Source organism: Oncorhynchus kisutch, linkage group LG17 (genome assembly GCF_002021735.2).
Source record: "Oncorhynchus kisutch isolate 150728-3 linkage group LG17, Okis_V2, whole genome shotgun sequence".
Classification (NCBI taxonomy): domain Eukaryota; kingdom Metazoa; phylum Chordata; class Actinopteri; order Salmoniformes; family Salmonidae; genus Oncorhynchus; species Oncorhynchus kisutch.
The window spans coordinates 14,081,438-14,108,687 of NC_034190.2; the positions used below are offsets into that span (position 1 = coordinate 14,081,438).

General features: G+C 42.1%; 1 pseudogene; it reads left to right on the top strand.

The window, feature by feature from the left end:
• The first annotated feature begins 975 nt into the window (after positions 1 to 975).
• LOC109908451 (syndetin-like) overlaps positions 976 to 27,250 on the top strand; it is a 349,878-nt pseudogene continuing 323,603 nt past the window's right edge.

Consider the following 27,250-nt stretch of genomic DNA (forward strand, 5'->3'; position numbering starts at 1 on the left):
TTTATGATGTCGGCTCCCGTTAGGAAGTCCATCTGTCTCTCTGTATGTTTTACGGGAGGATCCACTCAATACAACTGCATGACAAACAGCACTGGTGCCTGGAGGCAGCACCTCTCCTCACCTTCATTTGACAGGGAAATACTGGAGCGTCATTAAGCAGGAACTAGATTAGGTTGTGTTGTTTTAAACCAGGCTTTACTGGACCAGGTAGGCCTAATAGTGTTTGGTGCTTGAGATGATGTGTTCTAAGAACTCTTCAATTAACCCCATGATTTTTTAAACATGCCTGTAGCAATTCAATTACTATCCTATTTAATTAATGAGTTAAGGAAGATAGGCTACATGATCAACATGCTGCATTATGTGATAGGCTACTACCACACACACACACACACACACACACACACACACCTATTTATGGCCTTATGACAATTGTCTCTAACCAAAAGACCACATCACTTACAGAAAGTAGCCTACTATTGTCATTACTATGTTCAGGTGAGGTTGCAGGAGACACCTTGAAGTCAAATTGTATAGTTAACCTTCTACTATACAATTCTGGAAAGCCACAGGAATGGCAGTAGCCACAGGAATGGAGGCACAGTACAGTATGTGGCTTTAGTAAATGGAAATGTCCTGATCTTCAATGAGATACATATCTGTATATTTGTTCTAAACCTGTGGATTAGCATTCACTTCTACTCAGCTGGAACAGCATTAAATAAACAACTTCACGCACATTTTTTTGTAGAAAACTTAAATAGAAAATAAACAAATTACTGTTTTTGACAGCATGAGAAAAAAACGTCACGCTCTGTAGCACCCATTGAACTACACTTCCCACATCTAGCAAGAAATAATAACGTGATAGATAACTAACATAGCCTCTCTCTCGCGGAGAGCAGGAGCTGAAACGTTGATAGCATTATCATCTAAAATGAACCGGTTATCTGTTGGACAAAACGTTATTTTACGATGCAGAAGATAAAGTCACTTATGGCCCGGCAGGTAAGTGAACAAAGTCCCCGAAGCCTGTCAAACGCCTTGCACTGACACAGCCGTAGCATGTTAGCCGTGTAACGTTAGCTTGCACTGCAGTTGACATCTGATCCGATAACAATATACTTGGTAACGATGATCTTGGTCTATTTAAACCACAGAACAAGATCCCAGTTAAGATATAGATTGCTGTCTCATTGAAGGAGGAAGTATGTTTTTAATTACATTTTTATTTAACAGTAACATGCAAAACATTAACATAACAGACAGGGATTCCACAAAGAAAGAATAGGAGAAAAAAATAACACAAATTTACATCATATCAATTCAAATACAGACATGTAGCAAATACATTTAAAAACATTTTTAAAAAAAGAAAATACGTTTTAATAACCCTAAATAGTTTTCCAAATCAGATAAAAAAGAAAAGGGCCTTTTTCTTCATAAATGAAAAATGTTCCTAATAAAGAAAAGAGATTTATGACATATTCACGTTCAATTGTGGAATCTGTGTAGTAAAATAATATGTCAAACGTAGACATTTCAATGGTTGTTTGCAATTTTAGGCCAAGATATAGTTTTACATCAGTCCAGAACACTTCACTATATAAACAATGACAGAATAAGTGATCAATAGATTCAGTTTCTAGTTCACAAAAACTGCATTCACTGGTAACATCAGGTATATATTTAGAAATCAAGCTACTATACTGATATAATCTATGGATAATCTTAAAGGAGATCTCCTTTACTTTATTGGTCACCATACATTTGTGTGGAGTGAGCCAAGCACGACGCCAGTTTACATCAAACGATGAAGCCCAACAAAATATCGCAGAGGGAATAGACTTCCTGTAGAAAATATCCCTTAATAAAAAATGGTTTAATTTCGTATCTAGTAGACCAATGCCATTCACCTGGATATCGCTTACAATTGGAGATATTCCAAAATATGCATTATTCTGAAGTAACGTTTTTATCCCACTAGGTATAGCTTTAATAACAGTGTCATAATCCTTGCTTGAAACCTCAAAGTCCCACTAATATTAACTAATTGGCTGACAAAGGACAGCGTTTTTCGAGAACCAGTTACGGTAAAATAACATCTTGTTTCCATGCAATATCGACTTATTGTTCCATATAAAACATTTATGAGGTGAAAAGTTGTGTTTATACAGCAAAGCCCAGCACATTGCCCACCACTGGCTTCAGGTGATCTACAAGACCCTGCTAGGTAAAGTCCCCCCTTATCTCAGCTCGCTGGTCACAATAGTGGCACTCACCTGTAGTAAGTGCTCCAGCAGGTATATCTCTCTGGTCACCCCCAAAACCAATTCTTCCTTTGGCCGCCTCTCCTTCCAGTTCTCTGCTGCCAATGACTGGAACGAACTACAAAAATCTTTGAAACTGGAAACACTTATCTCCCTTACTAGCTTTAAGCACCAGCTGTCAGAGCAGCTCACAGATTACTGCACCTGTACATAGCCCATCTATAATTTAGCCCAAACAACTACCTCTTCCCCTACTGTATTTATTTATTTATTTTGCTCCTTTGCTCCCCATTATTTCTATTTCTACTTCGCACATTCTTCGACTGCAAATCTACCATTCCAGTGTTTTACTTGCTATATTGTATTTACTTTGCCACCATGGCTTTTTTTTGCCTTTACCTCCCTTATCTCACCTCATTTGCTCACATTGCATATAGACTTATTTTTCTACTGTATTATTGACTATATGTTTGTTTTACTCCATGTGCAACTCTGTGTTGTTGTATGTGTCGAACTGCTTTGCTTTCTTGGCCAGGTCGCAATTGTAAATGAGAACTTGTTCTCAACTTGCCTACCTGGTTAAATAAAGGTGAAAAAGAGGAAAAAAAATTAAAGCCTGCTTGTGAAAAGCCGCCAATTTCACAGAAAGTTTACCCACAATATATGGACATTGTAGTAAAAAATGAAGCCCTCCGAACTTCTGAAAAACAAAATGAGGTATAATATTCCAGAAACTATGAGGATGTTTTATGTACCTTTTAACCTAGTTGACCTTTGATATCTGATTGAAGAGAGTGAAGTGTAAGACATTTAGACTGCCATCACAAACCCTGTTGGTGATAACATCTCTTTTTATCTTATGTGGCTTGTTTTTCCACATGAAGTTGTACAATAACCGATCTAAGGTACAGCAAGTGGATTTGGGAATGTCAATATGTGAAAAAAAGAGGATGCACGAGATAGCCCCTCAGCTTTTGATAAAAGCACCCTTCCTTGAATACTTAAATCCCTCCCTAACCATGAGGATATTTGTTGTTGTTGACAGATTCAGATACAGGGTTCAAATTAAGGCCATTCACATCCTTAAGATTTTTACACCGAGGTAGGTTAAAGTATATTTTACAGAGATGTTACAATCTGCTGGATTGACGGCACCTTTAGGAGGAAGCATGTTAGCTAGCTAGCTAGCTTTCTCGCTTGCAAGGTACAGCCGTGCTCTGAGTGACTGAGAAGTTTATCATTAGCCAGCAAGAAGCATGTTAGCTAACTTGCTAGCTTTCTCGCTTGCAAGGTACAGCCGTGCTCTGAGTGACTGAGAAGTTTATCATTAGCCAGCAGCAAGTAACATTTAGGCGAAAACAATGGACAAGTTCTCAACTTGCAGCAAGGTAATGTCAGCTTGCTACTAGGTACAGTGCCTTGCGAAAGTATTCGGCCCCCTTGAACTTTGCGACCTTTTGCCACATTTCAGGCTTCAAACATAAAGATATAAAACTGTATTTTTTTGTGAAGAATCAACAACAACTGGGACACAATCATGAAGTGGAACGACATTTATTGTATATTTAAAACTTTTTTAACAAATCAAAAACTGAAAAATTGGGCGTGCAAAATTATTCAGCCCCCTTAAGTTAATACTTTGTAGCGCCACCTTTTGCTGCGATTACAGCTGTAAGTCGCTAGGGGTATGTCTCTATCAGTTTTGCACATCGAGAGACTGAAATTTTTTCCCATTCCTCCTTGCAAAACAGCTCGAGCTCAGTGAGGTTGGATGGAGAGCATTTGTGAACAGCAGTTTTCAGTTCTTTCCACAGATTCTCGATTGGATTCAGGTCTGGACTTTGACCTCACTGTGCAAGCGATTCAGATGAAACTTTTTGGTAAAAACTCAACTTGTCGTGTTTGGAGGACAAAGAATGCTGAGTTGCGTCCAAAGAACATCATACCTACTGTGAAGCATGGGGGTGGAAACATCATGCTTTGGGGCTGTTTTTCTGCAAAGGGACCAGCACGACGGATCCGTGTAAAGGAAAGAATGAATGGGGCCATGTAACATGAGATTTTGAGTGAAAACCTCCTTCCATCAGCAAGGGCATTGAAGATGAAACGTGGCTGGGTCTTTCAGCATGACAATGATCCCAAACACACCGCCCGGGCAACGAAGGAGTGGCTTCGTAAGAAGCATTTCAAGGTCCTGGAGTGGCCTAGCCAGTCTCCAGATCTCAACCCCATAGAAAATGTTTGGAGGGAGTTGAAAGTCTGTGTTGCCTAGCAACAGCCACAAAACATCACTGCTCTAGAGGTTATCTGCATGGAGAAATGGGCCAAAATACCAGCAACAGTGTGTGAAAACCTTGTGAAGACCTCTGTCATTGCCAACAAAGGGTATATAACAAAGTATTGAGATAAACTTTTGTTATTGACCAAATACTTATTTTCCACCATAATTTGCAAATGAATAAATAAAAAATCCTACAATGTGATTTTCCTGATTTTTTTTCTCATTTTGTCTATCATAGTTGAAGTGTACCTATGATGAAATTTACAGGCCTCTCTCATCTTTTTAAGTGGGAGAACTTGCACAATTGGTGGCTGACTAAATACTTTTTTGCCCGACTGTAGTGTTACTCCCAGCTATCCACAAACAGTGTTTTAGCTACTGACCTAAAACAGATAGCTCTCCCTCAGTATGGTAGTTACTTCCAATAGACTGTTCCTGTACATTTCTACATTAAATCATTGTTGGTTACCTGTAATTCTTAGCATTTTCATTTGTCACTGTAACCTAGCACTAGAGGACAGTGTGACATGCAATATGAGTGTTGATCTGTGTCACAACATATCCTTTGAATGAACAGCTCAGGTTGAGAACACACAAGAGGAAGGCTATTACATTTCAGTCTTAGATTTAGCCAGGGTCTCCTGCAGACTTAAGGCAATTTGCTAAAGTACGAAACACTAGGAGTCACTAGGAGTCACATGCTTTATGTAACCACTGTCTTTCAGGTGTACATCATATTCACATTGAGCTGCCTTATCATATGTCTCTAGTCCTTCAAGGCTTGTTACATCGTTGTCCTACATCACACTACAGAGAAGCCAAGTGTCAGAAAGATTGAGGTTGGTCATTCACCAGACAACAGTCCTCATGTCAAGGACAGCAATCAGGATAATGTATAGGGTAGCTGTCCTGCTGAGGCAGTATTTCAGCGTTTTGGACGGGAGAGTGAGCCATTGCTTAGAAAATGCAATCAGTCGCTGTTAGCCATGAGGGGCAGTCATTAGCCACTTGTTCGAATTCAATTTGTCAAGAGCGCTGCTTGAAGCAAAGAATGTCACAATGCCCTGTTTATAATGTTAGTCACTCTTCAGGAGCCGCACCAGCCACTTTCCTTTGACTTTGCTGTTTAAGCTCCAGCTGAATAGAACTTGGAACGGGACCAACCCCATTACCCGCCATACACGGTGATGTTGATTCAACAAGACATTTCATTTCCTCTGTTCTGAGCCTGTTATTAACTTCCACAGTTCATTTTCTCCTGTCTGTGTGGGTCGGTGACTGCCGACTGCTGAAAGGTATAGATCTATTTTGGCTGTCAAGGTTTAGCCTATGTGAATGATGTCACATTGAACGCATAGGCAGTGTCTGCCCCAAATGGTAACCTATTCAGTTTATAGTGCACTATATTTGCCCTATATTTGTCCAGGGCCCATAGGCCCTACTTGTATTTTAATACTGTTGTTGGAGTGGATTATAAAACATAAAAAAATCCTACGCCATCCTTTCGTTTGCACATAAAGAAAACTACACCAAATCAACTGCTTGAAATGGTGTTCTGTTCATCTTTGTCCTTGACTTTCGTTTAAGGGTAGAACAAGGCAGCGCTGAAAGAGATTCTTCAATGCTGTCCCTCCAAAAAGACTGTCTGTTTAGGAAAAATATCCATTCATTAGAGGAGTCTAGTCAGCCTAAACACAGAGACACACACACATGACACAAACAACACTTAAGCTAGCCTACTTCACAAACAAATACGTTTTAGCTTACATTTGTCTTGTACCTTTGAATGTGGACATAGAGCCTAGTCTACAATCCTAGTAGTGAAAAATGCTGTTGATGTCAGGCGGCTTCTTGCAGGAACTGATTTCAACATGTCACATTAAGATAAGAACATGCATTTGTATGCAGCGTAATCAGTCGGTGAAAGAAAGCCAAGGGAAAAGGTAACATGATTAAGGCAAAGCTCTATAACGGCTTTCCTGACTCTCTAATAGTGATCAGCTGCTGGTGGACTAACTGGATTACATCCTGGTACTTTACTATATATTGAACAATGTAGGCTTCCTGCTTCTGAAACAGTCAAGGCTTCTTCCAAGCATGTTAGGTGGTTGATAGGCTTGCCTCTCTCTTGCCTCGGTGCTTAATGGAACTTTGAACACCATTTATCACCTATAAGGCTTAGAGACAATTTATGCTTGATCTGAAAATGTGGTCGGCGGTGCCATATGGTTGGTGTGATGCAGTTGGAGGCACGCAGAGGCCAAATCGAGCTCGGTACTGCATCGCCGCGCGCCTCCCAAATGTTGTAACAATGCGGAGGACTCCGTATAGCTCCGCATTGACATGATTGGTTGACAGTAGGTGAGGGTGGGAGGTCCAGTATAAACACAAACTCACTTCCTTCACAACAGCTCTGCTCAGCGACACGCAAGAAGTATACATGCCCTGACTTCTACAGAGGCCGTGTGTTGGTCGACATGTGGGCTTCAATGTGCTATGAAGGAAAGAGGGAAAACATGTTCATTTTTTTGTATCCACCCCTTTACACCCACATACACCTTTTCCAGGGAGTATGTATGACTTGGCATTGCTGCTTGGAGAAGAGGGTCAAACAAAGATGTGGGGGGGATTTGCATACATTAGGGAGTTCAAACCATACTATTCACATAGCTCAAACTGGTTTGGCTGTGGATCAAACCATTAATCTCCCCCTGGTGTAGTAGCATCTGGCTATCTCTAGGGAAGAGGAGTGCTGCTGAGTTTGATTGACGGATGCTGCCATCCAATGAAGACTCAGATCGATGGGCGGGTCTAGATGAATTTATCCAGTACCTGCTGGGAGCAGCGGGTCAGAAGGTGGCCATTTTAGGATTAGTGTGACCTTACAAGGCTTTGCTAGCCTGAGTTTTAGTCTGTTTCTGCTCTCTTGACATTTGTCATGACAATGAGTGAGATAGCTACAGCCATTTCACATGTCTAGGAACGGAAGTGGCAATACTGATTGTTATCTGCAAATTCTGTCTTTCTCCATATGCTTGTTTTTCTTTTTTCAAAACTGACCTCAGATCAGTGTTTAGGGGCATCTTCATCCTACTCCTTCACACAGTGGGGCTGGCTTTCAGATCTAGACTATTGTAGGTTTCTGCATCCCAAATGGGCCCTGTTTAAAAGTAGTGCACTACAAAGGGAATAGAGTGCTGTTTGGGATGTAGGCATATTCCTTTAAAGGAGGTCAGTTCTTATTCGCTGACAGATAAGTGTTATTGTTGCAGGTGTCTCTCTTTGTAGCCCTCAGAAACTTTTATGCCTCTTGCCTTTTCTGGGGCTCTTTATGTGTATGACCTACTCAACTCACTTCTCTGACGAAGCAGCTGAGCCAATATAGTAGAATTCCTTTGATATTCTTCTTTTTTTTAAACTCAAAACCTTTTCTTCCCTACTATATTTTAAGAGATGCTTTTGTGGGCACTCAAATAATTCACTGACATTTAATCTAGGCTCCACAGTACCATGAAGCGACGGGCATTGCCATTGATTACAATTCACTTATTTCAAGCTCATTGTATATGCATCCAAATAATCTCTCCTTCCTCCTGAAATGAACACTTGTTCACTAAAAGCATTGGATTGGTGATGGCATCTGCAAGAGTTAGTTTCCATATAGCTTTCAAATCCATAAGAGGAAGTGATCAAGTGCATACTTCGGGAGAAAGGAGAGATTATTCGAATGCACCCAGTTCCATGTTCGCTAGTTCTCTTATCCACCACTAGGTGTCCCTCTGACATCATGTGTACTGCAAAGCTCAACGTCTTGGTGTTCAGTAGTTACCACAGTCACAAAGTCATGAACCTCTGCCTATTTCTTCTAACCTTCACCCAGCCTTAACCACAATGCTAACCTTATGCCAACCCTAACCTTTAAATTAAGACCAAAAATTAAATTGGATATTGCCATTTTTGACTTTGGGGCTGTGGAAACAGAACATCTGAACCATTTACATCAAACTGACTAGAAGAAACAAGGGAAGCTTCTGGAAAATCTTAATAATTATTATGAAATTAGTAAATTATTGTTGTTGAAAAAGCCATTTATCTAGGTCTTTTGACATTCAATTGAATAGAAAGGGGGCGGCAGGGTAGCCTAGTGGTTAGAGCGTTGGACTAGTAACCGGAAGGTTGCAAGTTCAAACCCCCGAGCTGACAAGGTACAAATCTGTCTTTCTGCCCTTGAACAGGCAGTTAACCCACTGTTCCTAGGCTGTCATTGAAAATAAGAATTTGTTCTTAACTTGCTTTCCTAGTTAAATAAAGATAAAATAAAAAGAAAGTCGGTGTACAATATGCTAATAGCGTTGTATTGAGTTATTTATTTATTTATCATAGCCCTCCTTGCAAGTGCTCAAACGAATTAAGTTATTGTGGGTTTTGCTTGTGATGGATAGGTCAGCGGGATAATCTTAGCCTCTGTTGTCAGAACACCGCTCACAACATGGCCTCTGATTCTCTTTGATATCCCGTTAGATGACACTAGTTAACCCATTGCTCAGGAACAGATGAGGACATATAGTATGATGACCAATTAAGCTAGGGATGAATGAATATTCAGAATTGCTCTCATCGTGACAATGACATTGTTTTAATAATTGTTGCTTGAGTAGAATGTGAATTGATTGAGGAAATAATCGAACGCACACACACACGCAAACAAACACACTCCTCTCCCACTTAGTCACCTGGTATTGCTGCTTCTGACACTCACCAAAAAAGGAACCCCTTTGTCTGCTGCTTGATTTGCTCTCTGCATTCAATAACCAATTCATCTTTTGAACAGCCTTTGATAAGGCTCATTAAGCAGCCTACTTTTCGGTGCAAATGGCTTTTTAATTTCCCTTTCTGCCCATATTGAGGAGGAACTGCACGATGATGAGACTTTTTTAATTTGGACAGAGGAGTTCTCATTGTTTGGTTTTAACCCATCACAGTAAATGTGATCAAAGCTTGATGGTTATGAGTGTTCTAAGAGCCTCTGCTCTACAGGGTTCAGGGGGAAGGTTTGGGTTGTGTTTGTGTCTCTGAAGCAGAGTGGAGGCTCTTAATGAGTCATTCAGTTAGGTTGATTTAGTTGTCTTCTATACCTTTTTAAAGAGAGGGGGAGAAAGAGAGGGAGGAAAAAAGAGAGATGAGAGAAGGGCTCTATCGACCTGGAGTTTTCTGAGAGACGCAGCTCACTTCCTGTCAATTTGGATGTCTGTCTTTTTCTTGTCGTTTTTTCTCTTTCTCTTTATCAGCGAGCGATGACTCATTCAACCACTATCCCTCCCTCCATAATTTCCCACCCACCCACACACCTCCCTCCTACCCTCCATAATTCATAATTTCTCTAGGCAGAAAATAGACCTTATATCTCTGGTGTGGATGTGATATAGGCCTAGCTGTCAGTCCCTATATCTCTGGTGTGGATGTGATATAGGCCTAGCTGTCAGACCCTATATCTCTGGTGTGGATGTGATATAGGCCTAGCTGTCAGTCCCTATATCTCTGGTGTGGATGTGATATAGGCCTAGCTGTCAGACCCTATATCTCTGGTGTGGATGTGATATAGGCCTAGCTGTCAGACCCTATATCTTTGGTGTGGATGTGATATAGGCCTAGCTGTCAGACCCTATATCTCTGGTGTGGATGTGATATAGGCCTAGCTGTCAGTCCCTATATCTCTGGTGTGGATGTGATATAGACCTAGCTGTCAGACCCTATATCTCTGGTGTGGATGTGATATAGGCCTAGCTGTCAGTCCCTATATCTCTGGTGTGGATGTGATATAGGCCTAGCTGTCAGACCCTATATCTCTGGTGTGGATGTGATATAGGCCTAGCTGTCAGACCCTATATCTTTGGTGTGGATGTGATATAGGCCTAGCTGTCAGACCCTATATCTCTGGTGTGGATGTGATATAGGCCTAGCTGTCAGTCCCTATATCTCTGGTGTGGATGTGATATAGGCCTAGCTGTCAGACCCTATATCTCTGGTGTGGATGTGATATAGGCCTAGCTGTCAGTCCCTATATCTCTGGTGTGGATGTGATATAGGCCTAGGTGCCAGACCCTATATTTCAGGTGTAGATGTGGTGCAATAGGTGAAGGTTAATCAGCCCAATGGATGAGCTCTGAGAAATCAATTGATCCTCCGCTGGTTCCCATATATATTCTAGAGAGTTCTCTTCTCTCACAGAGCTCCTGCTTCCTTCCTTCCCACAAGGGTGTCCCAGCAACCACCCAATGTTTCCCGCTGGAGTGTTAATGACCTTACTGATGCATCTATTTCTCTCTCTCTCCCTGTATGTTTCTCTCTCTCTCATTCTCTCTCCACCCCCTCTCCCTTTCTCACCACCTCTCTCCCCCACCCCACCTCTCTCTGATATCTCAGGAGGAGTTGAGGGAGATGAGGGAGCATCCCATCGACCCCCAGGCGGAGCAGGAGATCATTAACAGCATCCAGGAGGTCTACTACTCTGACGACTCCTTCGACATGGTGCAGCACGAGCTGGAGGTGAGTCAGTTAGTTAGTTAGTTTATTTAGGCCCACTGTTCACTACACGCTTAGAAAAAAAGTTTCCTTATAGAACCAAAAAGGGTTCTATTGCATGCTTCATATATGGCACACCTAAAAGTTCTACACATTTATTTTTATAAGAACCCTAGAGGATATTCTTCACTGAACCAAAATAGTTTCAAATAGAGCCCTGTAATGGTGCCATTTATGAATTATGGCTACTACTCTTAAACAGTATTTTTTGTTGTTGTTGCTAACAATATAATTTTATGAACAATTAAATAAATAAGTATACCAGAGAGTCTGTTCTAACCCCAAAAATATATAAAGTATTTTATTACAGTAGACTAAAAACAGTTGCATGCATTTGTGAATTGCGGTTTATTGATTGTTCAGGTTAGTTATTCAAAGGTCTCTTTTTGTTATTTAATTTTAAAACGAAAATGCTTGATTGCATTTCAAAGCATGAATGTATCTTGTGCTGTGTGATGGCATGAAGGAATGAATGACTGAATGATTGATACAGTAGCCTATATAAGTATTGAAATATAGACCTAAGGAAGTTACGGTATTAAGACTAAACAGGATGCGCTCTTAGGCCTACTGCTCGATGGCGGTTATACAAGGCTGCTATACAAAGCCTACTAATGATAACGACATGACTTATTATTATAATGATCGTAATAATAACAATAAGAAGGAGACCATGGTAAAGAAGGCTATATGAGCGAAAGCTGCTTGTATATTATGTGTGACTGACAGGTGCTGTTAGTTTACAATATCATTTTTCTGCCTGTTTGGAACAGTGTAAACACAAAATAAATAAGTAATACCAATCTGTTCTAATGATACAAATATTAAAAACAGCCAAATCTGTTAAATTGCTTTATCCGACATTTTGCCGTTGCATGAGGCTTGGTGCTCATGGAATCAGTAGGTTATTAATCAAACAGGCAACATAAGCAATATCTGTCTTATTTCTGTAGATATATGTGAATGATTTATAAAGCCAGGGACATTTAACAGTTAGGCTGTTGATTATAGACCTAAGTTGGGGTTTGCTCTCTTATCAATTTCCGTAGACAATTAGGCTAAGCCCTTAATCGCACGGGACTAGTATTACTATAGAACTGTCACGGCCGTCGAAAGAAGTGGACCAAAGTGCAGCGTGGTGAGCGTACATTTTCCTTTTATTTAAAATGTCACCAACAAAACAACAAACGAAGAAACAACCGTGAACTTACAGGGCTATAGTGCCACTAACAAAAGTAAACTACCCACAGAGACAGGAGGGACAAAGGGCTACCTAAGTACGATTCCCAATTAGAGACAACGATAGACAGCTGTCCCTGATTGAGAACCATACCCGGCCAAAACATAGAAATAAAGAAACCTAGAAAACAAAAAATAGAATGCCCACCCCACATCACACCCTGACCTAACCAAATAGAGAAATAAAACGGCTCTCTAAGGTCAGGGCATGACAAGAACGTTGGCTATGTCATTATTACCCCAGAATGTCTGTTATTCCATGGCGACGATGCGGAAGGGATTTGTTTTTTTTCCAAACTGCCCCCTGTAATTCTTAATTTTCCCCCAATAAATTCACAGTTATGACAGAAGCCTGGAGGTTTTTATTCTATGCGTGAAGATATTTCAACAAGTCCAGGCGATCGGGCCACACTGATAACTTCAGCTTGGTTCCCAAGTTTCTTAAACAAACCAAACCATCTTTGGTATTGTATAGCCATATTATTTGAATTGAGGAAGTGTGATCATAATCATTAGGATATTTTAGTGATCCACAGTAGACATCCTAAATGCCCGCCAGCCTTCAGATGTGCACTTGAGATGCGTTTTAAGGCTATGGATGCATAAATTAACTTATCATTTACAACTATTTAGGTCAGTTGCTGCTTTGCGATCTATTTACAGCAAGGGTTACATTAAATAGGCGCAAGATCTTTTACTGATACATTTGGCAATATTAAATTCATACGCACAAAACATTAAAGTTGGTAGATGTAGGCCCTTCATATAAAGTTATGGGCAGCATTCATTCAATTTATTGAATCAGTTATTGTTTTCTTGATCAAACCGTGAGCAATACATGTCAAACTCAGACATTTCTCTCAAAACACAGGGATGTCGAATCGCACGGGACTAGTATTATCAGAGGAACTTCGAGTTCACAAAAAAACATTATTCTGGCTGGAATTATTACTCTCCTGCCATGTACAAATTACTGCCATGGCAGATTCGGACGGCACTAAAATTACAATTACAGATGTGTTTTGTGCTTGTGCACATAATGACATTACCCGACCACCCCCAGTAAAACTAATCTAATCCCAATAGGGCTTTAGGTAAGGGCTGTTTCCTCATCTCTCCTGCTGGTGCCTCCGCAGCTTTAAAACTAATCCAATCCCAATAGGACTTTAGGTAAGGGCTGTTTCCTCATCTCTCCTGCTGGTGCCTCCGCAGCTTTAAAACTAATCCAATCCCAATAGGGCTTTAGGTAAGGGCTGTTTCCTCATCTCTCCTGCTGGTGCCTCCACAGCTTTAAAACTAATCCAATCCCAATAGGGCTTTAGGTAAAGGCTGTTTCCTCATCTCTCCTGCTGGTGCCTCCGCAGCTTTATTCTCCATCCCAATATGCTGCTTCATTTAGCACCAAAGAAATGTATAAAAGTGACTGCCTTGACTAAAGAAATCTTGGTCGACCAAACAATCGCCCAGTTGACTAAACGGGGTCAGCCCTACACCAAGCAGTTTAGTCTTCTCAACTTGCTCAATTTCTACATTATTCATTGCAATACTTTGTTGAGATCCAGGGTTTAGTGAATGATTTTCCCCAAATACACTGCTTTTAGTTTTTGAAATATTTAGGACTAACTTATTTCTCGCCACACATTCTGGAACTGACTGCAGCTCTTTGTTAAGTGTTGCAGTGATTTCACTTGCTGTGGTAGCTGCTTTGTAGAGTGTTGAGCCAGTGGCAGGTCATTAGTAAAGATTGAAAAGAGTAAAGGGTCTAGACACCTGCCCTGGGGAATGCCTGATTCTTCCTGGTGTCATGACGTTGCCCTCTTTGGGTACAGCAAGCCCATCCCCCTCTCCCTGCCTCCCCCTGCCTCATTCAACTGGGCTGCTGTGGTCCGAGAGAGGAACAAAGGAATTTCTTCCACCTCACAGAACTGGAGGTCCGAACAAATTTCATGTTCCGGAGAAGGTAAAAAAGATTGGTGAAGCATCCAGCTACGAGCTGGTCCGTTTGTTACATTTTGGGGAAGCTCATGGGAGACGGTGTGGCCACATTTTTTATTTATTTTTTATTTCACCTTTATTTAACCAGGTAGGCTAGTTGAGAACAAGTTCTCATTTGCAACTGCGACCTGGCCAAGATAAAGCATAGCAGTGTGAGCAGACAACAAAGAGTTACACATGGAGTAAACAATTAACAAGTCAATAACACAGTAGAAACCAAAGGGGGAGTCTATATACAATGTGTGCAAAAGGCATGAGGAGGTAGGCAAATAATTACAATTTTGCAGATTAACACTGGAGTGATGAATGATCAGATGGTCATGTACAGGTAGAGATATTGGTGTGCAAAAGAGCAGAAAAGTAAATAAATAAAAACAGTATGGGGATGAGGTAGGTGAAAAGGGGTGGGCTATTTACCAATAGACTATGTACAGCTGCAGCGATCGGTTAGCTGCTCAGATAGCTGATGTTTGAAGTTGGTGAGGGAGATAAAAGTCTCCAACTTCAGCGATTTTTGCAATTCGTTCCAGTCACAGGCAGCAGAGTACTGGAACGAAAGGCGGCCAAATGAGGTGTTGGCTTTAGGGATGATCAGTGAGTTACACCTGCTGGAGCGCGTGCTACGGATGGGTGTTGCCATCGTGACCAGTGAGCTGAGATAAGGCGGAGCTTTACCTAGCATGGACTTGTAGATGACCTGGAGCCAGTGGGTCTGGCGACGAATATGTAGCGAGGGCCAGCCGACTAGAGCATACAAGTCGCAGTGGTGGGTGGTATAAGGTGCTTTAGTGACAAAACAGATGGCACTGTGATAGACTGCATCCAGTTTGCTGAGTAGAGTGTTGGAAGCCATTTTGTAGATGACATCGCCGAAGTCGAGGATCGGTAGGATAGTCAGTTTTACTAGGGTAAGCTTGGCGGCGTGAGTGAAGGAGGCTTTGTTGCGGAATAGAAAGCCGACTCTTGATTTGATTTTCGATTGGAGATGTTTGATATGAGTCTGGAAGGAGAGTTTGCAGTCTAGCCAGACACCTAGGTACTTATAGACGTCCACATATTCTAGGTCGGAACCATCCAGGGTGGTGATGCTAGTCGGGCATGCGGGTGCAGGCAGCGACCGGTTGAAAAGCATGCATTTGGTTTTACTAGCGTTTAAGAGCAGTTGGAGGCCACGGAAGGAGTGTTGTATGGCATTGAAGCTTGTTTGGAGGTTAGATAGCACAGTGTCCAAAGACGGGCCGAAAGTATATAGAATGGTGTCGTCTGCGTAGAGGTGGATCAGGGAATCGCCCGCAGCAAGAGCAACATCATTGATATACACAGAGAAAAGAGTCGGCCCGAGAATTGAACCCTGTGGCACCCCCATAGAGACTGCCAGAGGACCAGACAGCATGCCCTCCGACTTGACGCACTGAACTCTGTCTGCAAAGTAATTGGTGAACCAGGCAAGGCAGTCATCCGAAAAACCGAGGCTCCTGAGTCTGCCGATAAGAATATGGTGATTGACAGAGTCGAAAGCCTTGGCAAGGTCGATGAAGACGGCTGCACAGTACTGTCTTTTATCGATGGCGGTTATGATATCGTTGAGTACCTTGAGTGTGACTGAGGTGCATCCATGACCGGCTCGGAAACCAGATTGCACAGCGGAGAAGGTGTGGTGGGATTCGAGATGGTCAGTGACCTGTTTGTTGACTTGGCTTTCGAAGACCTTAGATAGGCAGGGCAGGATGGATATAGGTCTGTAACAGTTTGGGTCCAGGGTGTCTCCCCCTTTGAAGAGGGGGATGACTGCGGCAGCTTTCCAATCCTTGGGGATCTCAGACGATATGAAAGAGAGGTTGAACAGGGTGGTAATAGGGGTTGCGACAATGGTGGCAGATAGTTTCAGAAATAGAGGGTCCAGATTGTCAAGCCCAGCTGATTTGTACGGGTCCAGGTTTTGCAGCTCTTTCAGAACATCTGCTATCTGGATTTGGTTAAAGGAGAACCTGGAGAGGCTTGGGCGAGGAGCTGCGGGGGGGGCGGAGCTGTTGGCCGAGGTTGAAGTAGCCAGGCGGAAGGCATGGCCAGCCGTTGAGAAATGCTTATTGAAGTTTTCGATAATCATGGATTTATCAGTGGTGACCGTGTTACCTAGCCTCAGTGCAGTGGGCAGCTGGGAGGAGGTGCTCTTGTTCTCCATGGACTTCACGGTGTCCCAGAACTTTTTGGAGTTGGAGCTACAGGATGCAAACTTCTGCCTGAAGAAGCTGGCCTTAGCTTTCCTGACTGACTGCGTGTATTGGTTCCGGACTTCCCTGAACAGTTGCATATCACGGGGACTATTCGATGCTATTGCAGTCCGCCACAGGATGTTTTTGTGCTGGTCGAGGGCAGTCAGGTCTGGGGTGAACCAAGGGCTGTATCTGTTCTTAGTTCTGCATTTTTTGAACGGAGCATGCTTATCTAAAATGGTGAGGAAGTTACTTTTGAAGAATGACCAGGCATCCTCAACTGACGGGATGAGGTCAATGTCCTTCCAGGATACCCGGGCCAGGTCGATTAGAAAGGCCTGCTCACAGAAGTGTTTTAGGGAGCGTTTGACAGTGATGAGGGGTGGTCGTTTGACTGCGGCTCCGTAGCGGATACAGGCAATGAGGCAGTGATCGCTGAGATCCTGGTTGAAGACAGCGGAGGTGTATTTGGAGGGCCAGTTGGTCAGGATGACGTCTATGAGGGTGCCCTTGTTTACAGAGTTAGGGTTGTACCTGGTGGGTTCCTTGATGATTTGTGTGAGATTGAGGGCATCTAGCTTAGATTGTAGGACTGGCGAGGTGTTAAGCATGTCCCAGTTTAGGTCACCTAACAGAACAAACTCTGAAGCTAGATGGGGGGCGATCAATTCACAAATGGTGTCCAGGGCACAGCTGGGAGCTGAGGGGGGTCGGTAGCAGGCGGCAACCGTGAGAGACTTATTTCTGGAGAGAGTAATTTTCAAAATTAGTAGTTCGAACTGTTTGGGTATGGACCTGGAAAGTATGACATTACTTTGCAGGCTATCTCTGCAGTAAACTGCAACTCCGCCTCCTTTGGCAGTTCTATCTTGACGGAAGATGTTATAGTTGGGTATGGAAATCTCTGAATTTTTGGTGGCCTTCCTGAGCCAGGATTCTGACACAGCAAGGACATCAGGGTTAGCAGAGTGTGCTAAAGCAGTGAGTAAAACAAACTTAGGGAGGAGGCTTCTGATGTTGACATGCATGAAACCAAGGCTTTTTCGATCACAGAAGTCAACAAATGAGGGTGCCTGGGGACATGCAGGGCCTGGGTTTACCTCCACATCACCCGCGGAACAGAGGAGTAGTATGAGGGTGCGGCTAAAGGCTATCAAAACTGGTCGCCTAGAGCGTTGGGGACAGAGAATAAGAGGAGCAGGTTTCTGGGCATGGTAGAATATATTCAGGGCATAATGCGCAGACAGGGGTATGGTGGGGTGCGGGTACAGCGGAGGTAAGCCCAGGCACTGGGTGATGATGAGGGAGGTTGTATCTCTGGACATGCTGGTAGTAATGGGTGAGGTCACCGCATGTGTGGGAGGTGGGACAAAGGAGTTATCAGGGGCGTGAAGAGTGGAACTAGGGGCTCCATTGTGAACTAAAACAATGATAACTAACCTGAACAACAGTATACAAGGCATATTGACATTTGAGAGAGACATACAGCGAGTCATACAGTAATCACAGGTGTTGAATTGGGAAAGCTAGCTAAAACAGTAGGTGAGACAACAGCTAATCAGCTAGCACAACAACAGCAGGTAAAATGGTGTAGACTAGGCAACGGGGCCAACAGATAGAACAAACAAGCAGAATGGAGTACCGTGATTAATGGACAGTCCAGCGTGCATCAGCTATGTAGCCAAGAGATCAGTGTCCAGGGGGCAGCGGTGGATGGGGCAGGGATGCTGGCCTGGCGAGTGTTATCCAGGTAAAAAAAAAACTAACAATGACTAAATAGCTTGTAGCTAGTTAGCTGGTTAGCTTCTGGAGGTTCTTGAGTGTGTTCTAAAAATAAATAAAAAAATTATAGCGATTCCGTATCACATTGGGTGAGGCAGGTTTCCGGAAGGTATAAACAAATTAAAAGTCAAAAGAGATAGAAAGTAAATATGGGTCCGGTGAGCGTTTGAGACGCGGCGATTCAGGCGGTTAGCAGGCCTGTGCTAACAAGCTAACAGTTTGTAGGCCCGGGCTAGACAAGGTAGCAGTTAGCGGGCCGGAGCTGGACAAGCTAGCAGTTAGCAGGCCGAATTAGCAAGCAGGGAGATAGCGAGGGCTAGAGAGTTAGCCTTTGGGGGACGTCGCGATGGGGTGAGTCTGTTTATTCCTCTTCATGCGATGACATCGGTAGACCGGTCGTGGGCCCGGGTATTGTAGCTCAGGAGTATGCTACGGTGGTAGCGCAGGTGCTACGGCCGGGCTAGCTTCAAGCTAAGTGGGTGGAAACGCTAGCCAGGAGTAATCCGAGGTTGCGGTTTAGCTAGATAGCTAGTTGCTGAAAAATCCAGCTGAAAGATGTTCCGTTTGCGGTGGGAATCCGGGGATGAAAAATAAATAGGTCCGTTGTGCTCTGGTTAAAGTCGCGTTGTACGAACAGGCTTTCCGAACTACAGGTTAGCTGATGACCGGTTAGCTGGAGACCGCTAGCATACCCGCTGGTTAGCTGGCTAGCTTCAGTTGAGGGGTCCCGAAGTAAATATAAATACTTTAGGAAAAATAGCTACATTGGGTGAGTCGGGTTGCAGGAGAGTATTTGGAAGCTTAGGGTTTAGCAAAATGTTTTCAAAGAGATATGTGGAGAAAATATGTAAAAAACGAAAAATAAACGATATATACAGGGACACGACAAGACAGGACGACCTACTGCTACGCCATCTTGGAGACGGTTGTATAAGATGAATGAGTGAGTATGATACTGTTTGTATAATTCTGTGATGTGACTGTTTTGGACTGTTTAATGAAGGAAATTCTAATTCCCTTTTGAGTTTAACTAAATCAGAGGACCGCCCCTGAGCCCAGTTAGGGTCAGGCATCCTGGGACAGCCCCTTTTCTGCAATTCCGAATAAAACTCAACTTTGAGAAATTCTCAACCTGACCATGTTTCTCTCAATCACGGGAGTACAAAGGTTGTAGACCATTGCTGAATCTTTTAACCATACCACGTGGTTAAACTCTTAGACTATCGATACCGACAGAATAAGAACAAGTCTTTGATATGAATTACTAGCCTGCAGCTAGGAATTTGGTATCATTGAACGCGAAGAACGACAACCGCCGAAACATCTATCTATAACGAAATGAATGAATGTCACTGAACTATCCCCTCTAACCAAGACAGAGAGAGAGACGGACAAAACTCTCCAACAGAAACAAACTTTTCAACAAAGATCCCCGACGACACACTGAGCGCAAATATATATATTGATTGCAATTGTTCCCGAATGAGTGAACGTTCATGTGCAAAGGATTAGCACTTAAATTGTTATAATGATCAACTTTGTAGTGTCTAACAAGCCGCGATGCCGGTTTAGCCCACTAGGGCACATTCCTACAACAAGCCGCGATGCCGGTTTAGCCCACTAGGGGCACATTCTCCTATCATTTCTTGTAACCATATTTACTTTGTTTGTTTGTTTATGCATTTCTGTGAATTACCTAGTTAGTAATAAATAAATGATTTAAGACAATTGATGTATGGATGACTCATAGTGAAGACTGGGTTTGTGTAGATAACCAACAATTTAGGACGTTTGGAATGAGACTAATGTGAGGTAAAGTAAATCATTCAGAAAATCAGAAGACTATTGATCAGATATGAAAATATCTGAAAGGTTATATTAGGAAATTATAACCTTGTAATCTGAATATTTTCCTTGGTGCCCCGACTTCCTAGTTAATTACGGTTACATGATTAATCAGTCTAATCGCGTAATACTAATTACAGAGAATCTTTGATAAAACTAAGACTTCAATTGCAGAGGCTTCCATTAAAGGACAACCTCTGTGTTCTGTTAGACCGGTAACTGTCCATCCACAATATAGCAGGGATGTAAAGCCATAACACACAAGTTTCAGCATATTATGATCTAGAATGTCAAAACCTGCACGGAAGTCTAACAAAACAGCCCCAACTTTTTATGATCAATTTCTCTCAGCCAATCATCAGTCATTTGTGTAAGTGCCGTACATGTTGAATGCCCTTCGCTATGAATGTGTTGAATATCTGTTGTTAATTAGTTTACTGTGAATCAAATCAAATCAATATTAATTTATATAGCACGTTTCAGACATGAATGTAACGTTTAAAAAACTATGAAAATAAAAACTACACAACAAACATGAGGATAAAAAAACTGAAAAAAATAACAATAAAAACTGAACAACTACAAAAGCACCCTAAGGAAAAGCAAAGCAAAGCAAAGTGTGTTTTAAGATCTCTTTTAATTATGTTCACAGTTTCGCCCCACCCCAGATTCTCTGGCAGGCCATTCCAGAGGCTGGGGGCATAGTAACTAAAGGCTGCCTCTCCATGCGTCTTGGTCCTAGGCTTTGGGATAGTTAAAAGACCAGTGCCAGAGGACCGAGGGACCTACTTGGTACATATCTCAAAAGCATGTCTGATATGTTTTGGGGTGAACAATCATGGGTTGATTTCAAATCCAATGGAATATTCTTAAAATGTATTCTAAATGTCACAGGCAGCCTGAGATAGAAACAGCTGCACTTGGCAATGTTCCTCAGGTGGTAAAAAGCTATTTTTGTCACATCCCTAATGTGTGATTCAAAATTTAGTTCAGAATCTAAAATGACACCTAGGTTTTTACCTGGTGTTTTACCTTTATTGCCCACGATTTAAAATGTGCAGCCAGATTCTCTGTGCTTTGGCTCCAATAATAAATAGCATTGTATCTGATCAAACACAGTTTTATCTTATAGTTTACTGACGGTTGGTAACAGGCTGATTGGTCAGCTGTTTGAGCCAGTAAACAGGGCTTTACTATTCTTGGGTAGTGCAATGACTTTTGCTTCTCTCCAGGCCTGAAGGAACACACTTTCCTGTAGGCTTAGATTGAAGAGATGGCCAATAGGAGTGACAATATCGTCAGTTTGTTGCTGGCATGTCATGTCTAAATTTACTAATCTTACAAATGAAAAAATCATTGAAGTAGTTGGCAATATCAGTGGGTTTTGTGACGAATCTGATTCAATGGATGATGTAGCCAAGTTTGTCTTTTTGCCCAAAGTTGAATGTAAGGTGCTCCAAAGCTTTCTTTATATAATTGATCTGTTTCACAGTACTGTTTCTTCTTTTTGTTTAGTTTAGTCACATGATTTCTCAATTTACAGTACGTTTGCCAATCAGCTGTGCAGCCAGACTTATTTGCCATCCCTTTGCCTCATCCCTCTCACCCATACAAATGTTCAATTCCTTATCAATTCACTGGGATTTAACAGTTTTTACAGTCATTTTCTGTTTCCTATGCACTAGCTTAGGTCGTCTTTGGAACTTTGGTTTTCCTAGATATGGCTTTTGTTTTATGATCACTAAATCTGATGGATTTGGATACTTCTTTACAGCAGCATTAGTAAAGATGTGATCAATACATGTGGATGGTTTCATTCCTGTGCTGTTTGTAAACACTTTGGTAGGTTGACTGATAATCTGATCCAGGTTGCAGGCACTGGTTACAGTTTGAAGCTTTTTCATGAGTGGGCATCTTGATGAAAGCTGGTCAATATTTAGGTCACCCAGAAAATATAGCTTTCTGTTGATATCACATACATTATCAAGCATTTCACACACATCCAGATACTGACTGTTTGCATTTGGTGGTCTATAGCAACTTCCTACAAGACTGTTTGCATTTGGTGGTCTATAGCAACTTCCTACAAGAATGGGTTTTAGGTGTAGCCATATTACTTCAACAGAATTTGACTTGAGATCCTCTCTAAGCTTTACAGGAATATGACTGAATATAAACTGCAACACCTCCCCCATTGGCATTTCTGCCTTTCCTATAGATGTTATCACCATGTACTTCTACTACTGTATCATCAAAGCTATTATCTAAGTGAGTTTCAGAGATTGTCAGGATTTGAATGTTATCTGTTACAAGCAGGTTTTTGATTTCATGGACCCTGTTCATGTAGGCTATATTTAGCACTTCTGGGATTCTTAATTTTTTTATTGCTTTACTGGGAGGGTGATATTTATGTTTAAGCTGATAGTGCAGGGTGAGCTGCACACACTTGGCTTCCTAAAACTGCCTAATTGCTAATAGTATAACTGATTCATAGCCAGTAGAAAAGATTCATAGCCTGTTTGGCATATCCCATAATAAAAATGTTTTATTTGAAAGAGTTAGCTGGCTAGCTTGTAAAGTGGCAAATTTAAAGTATCTTAACTTTTTCTGTTTATCTAGCTAAGTTAGTTTGCTACATATACAGTGGGGATAACAAGTATTTGATACACTGCCGATTTTGCAGGTTTTCCTACTTACAAAGCATGTGGAGGTCTGTCATTTTTATCATAGGTACACTTCAACTGTGAGAGACGGAATCTAAAACAAAAATCCAGAAAATCACATTGTATGAATTTTAAGTAATTAATTTACATTTTATTGCATGACGTAAGTATTTGATCACCTACCAACCAGTAAGAATTCTTTAAGGATCCCTCCTGTTCTCCACTCATTACCTGTATTAAATGCACCTGTTTGAACTTGTTACCTGTATAAAAGACACCTGTCCACACACTCAATCAACCAACCTCTCCACAATGGCCAAGACCAGAGAGCTGTGTAGGACATCAGGGATAAAATTGTAGACCTGCACAAGGCTAGGATGGGCTACAGGACAATAGGCAAGCAGCTTGGTGAGAAGGCAACAACTGTTGGCGCAATTATTAGAAAATGGAAGAAGTTCAAGATGACATTCAATCACCCTCGGTCTGGGGCTCCATGCAAGATCTCACCTCGTGGGGCATCTATGATCATGAGGAAGGTGAGGGATCAGCCCAGAACTACATGGCAGGACCTGGTCAATGACCTGAAGAGAGCTGGGACCACAGTCTCAAAGAAAACCATTAGTAACACACTACGCCGTCATGGATTAAAATCCTGCATCCTTCCCTCAGTAAGAGCATTGAAGATGGGTCGTGGCTGGGTCTTCCAGCATGACAACGACCTGAAACACACAGCCAGGGCAACTAAGGAGTGGCTCCGTAAGAAGCATCTCAAGGTCCTGGAGTGGCCTAGCCAGTCTCCAAACCTGAACCCAATAGAAAATCTTTGGAGGGAGCTGAAAGTCCGTATTGCCCAGCGACAGCCCCGAAACCTGAAGGATCTGGAGAAGGTCTGTATGGAGGAGTGGGCCAAAATCCCTGCTGCAGTGTGTGCAAACGTGGTCAACGTATGATCTTTGTAATTGCAAACAAAGGTTTCTGTACCAAATATTAAGTTCTGCTTTTCTGATAAATCAAATACTTATGTCATGCAATAAAATGCAAATTAATTACTTAAAAATCATATAATGTTTTCTGGATTTTTGTTTTAGATTCCGTCTCTCACAGTTGAAGTGTACCTATGATAAAAATGTACAGACCTCTACATGCTTTGTAAGTAGGAAAACCTGCAAAATCGGCAGTTCTCCCCACTGTATTTGAATTAAATAATCAAGGTTGCTTTCCTTAATACATAAAAAATTATGTCTTTATTGGTAGGCTACTTGCAAGTTGGTTTAACTAGTGTCCTCATGCTCGAATGGCAGTTTGTTTTTGAATGGCAGTTATATTTTGAATTGACCAAAAGGTTCTATATAGAACCCCTTTTTTAAATCTAAGACTGTATGCTATTATTAAACATGATTTCCTCTTGCATCTAGCTAGCATTTAGTTTGCAACAGCACAGAGACATTTTTCTGACTTGGCATAATTATACAGAAGCATCATTAATATAAATGTAAATGCAAAACAGTTGTAACAAATGAAAAGGGATTGATATGACTGGGTTAGCTTTTGATAGCTGTTGTTCTCTAAAACCCCCTATTACTCTCTGGGGTACAAAGAACCCTGAAGGTTATTTGCCTTCACTGGGTGTATATATACAGTGCATTCGGAAAGTATTCAGACCCCTTGACCATTTCCTCATTTTGTTACGTTACAGCTTTATTCTAAAATTGATTAAATATTTTTTCCCCTCATCAATCTTAGCATCATCAGGACAAAGCAAAACATATTTTTTTAGACATTTTGCAAATGTATTATTATTTGCAAATGTATTACTATTTTCCGGTAGAGATGTTTTTTTGGGGGGGTTCAGTTCTGGGCTCTGGCTGGTTTTTATCAAGATCTCTCTGTACTTTGCTCCGTTCATCTTTACCTCGATCCTGACTAGTCTCCCAGTTCCTGCCACTGAAAAACATCCCCACAGCATGATGCTGCCGCCACCATGCTTCACCGTAGGGATAGTGCCAGGTTTCCTCCAGACGTGACGCTTGGCATTCAGGCCAAAGAGTTCAATCTTGGTTTCGTCAGTCCAGAGAATCTTGTTTCTCATGGTCTGAGAGTCCTTTAGGTGCCTTTTGGCAAACTCCAATTGGGCTGTCATCTGCCTTTTACTAAGGAGTTGCTTCCGTCTGGCCACTCTACCATAAAGGCCTGATTGGTGGAGTGCCTCAGAGATGGTTGTTCTTTTGGAAGGTTCTCCCATCTCCACAGAGGAACTCTGGAGTAATGTCAGAGTGACCACCGGGTTCTTGGTCACCTCCTTGACGAAGGCCCTTCTCTCCGATTGCTCAGTTTGACCGGGCGGCCAGCTCTAGGAAGAGTCTTGGTGGTTCCAAACTTCTTCCACTTAAGAATGATGGAGGCCACTGTGTTCTAGGGGACCTTCAATGCTGCAGAAATGTTTTGTTACCCTTCCCCAGATCTGTGCCTCGACACAATCCTGTCTCGGAGCTCTACAGAGAATTCCTTCGACATCATGGCTTGGTTTTTGTACTGACATGCACTGTCAACTGTGGGACATTATCTAGATAGGTGTTTGCCTTTCCAAAAAGTCAAGGGGTCTGAATACTTTCCGAATGCACTGTATATAATCTTTTTTAGTGAAGGGTCCTTTAGTCTTATCCAAATAACCAAAATGTTCTATATAGAACCCCAAATAACCATTTTGTACAGACCCAGAGGAAACACCAAGCTAGAGGTGAGTCAAATAGTTAGGCTAGTTAGTTATGCCCGCTGTTCACTACACACCCAGAGGGCACACCAAGCCAAGGGATCCACTGCCCAATCTCCCTTTATAGCACCTTCACATGTTGCAGCACAAGCTCGAGGAGAATGTCCCAAATGCGTCCCAAATGGCACCCTATTCCATATGTAGTGCATAGGGCTATGGTCAAAAGTAGTGCCATATGTATGGAATAGGGTGCCTTTTGGGACAGAGTCATAGTACTGTGTACAGACCCCAAGGACAGAACAAGCTGGAGGTGACTTAGTTATTTAGTTTGTCCTACTGTACACTACAGACCCCAAGGACACAACAAGCTCGAGGTGAGAGTTATTTATTTAGTCCTACTGTACACTACAGACCCCAAGGACACAACAAGCTCGAGGTGAGATAGTTAGTCCTACTGTACACTACAGACCCCAAGGACACAACAAGCTGGAGGTGAGATAGTTAGTCCTACTGTACACTACAGACCCCAAGGACACAACAAGCTGGAGGTGAGAGTTATTTATTTAGTCCTACTGTACACTACAGACCCCAAGGACACAACAAGCTCGAGGTGAGATAGTTAGTCCTACTGTACACTACAGACCCCAAGGACACAACAAGCTGGAGGTGAGAGTTATTTATTTAGTCCTACTGTACACTACAGACCCCAAGGACACAACAAGCTGGAGGTGAGAGTTATTTATTTAGTCCTACTGTACACTACAGACCCCAAGGACACAACAAGCTCGAGGTGAGTTATTTATTTAGTCCTACTGTACACTACAGACCCCAAGGACACAACAAGCTGGAGGTGAGAGTTATTTATTTAGTCCTACTGTACACTACAGACCCCAAGGACACAACAAGCTGGAGGTGAGAGTTATTTATTTAGTCCTACTGTACACTACAGACCCCAAGGACACAACAAGCTGGAGGTGAGAGTTATTTATTTAGTCCTACTGTACACTACAGACACAAAGGACACCGCAACAAGTGAATTGCTATCCACTCTCCCATTCACTCTCCCATTTTGCCACTGGGACACATTATGTGAATTACCTTCCACAAATAGTCATTTTTCCCACACTCCCACAAAAAGCCACAACCTATTCACTTTTATTATCTAATACATGTTCAAATCAAATCAAATTGTATCTGTCACATGCGCCAAATACAATAGGTGTAGTAGACCTTAGAGTGAAATGCTTACTTACAAGCCCTTAACCAACAATGCAGTTTTTAAAAAATCCCCAAAAAAGTAAGAAGTGAGAATAAGAAATTAATGAAGAGCAGCAGTAAAATAACAATAGCGGGGCTATATACAAGGGGTACCAGTACAGAGTCAGTGTGCGGGGGGCACCGGTGTCTAGGTAATTATGTACATGTAGGGAGCGTTATTAAAGTGGCTATGCATAGATAATAACAGAGAGTAGCATCCGTGTAAAAGGGGGTGGGGGCAATGCGTGTAGTCTGGGGTAGCCATTTGCTTAGCTGTTCAGGAGTCTTATGGCTTGGGGGTAGAAGCTGTTTAGGAGCCTCTTGGACTGAGACTTGGCGCTCCGGTACTGCTTGCCATGCGGTACCAGAGAGAACAGTCTATGATTAGGGTGGCTGGAGTCTTTGACAATTTT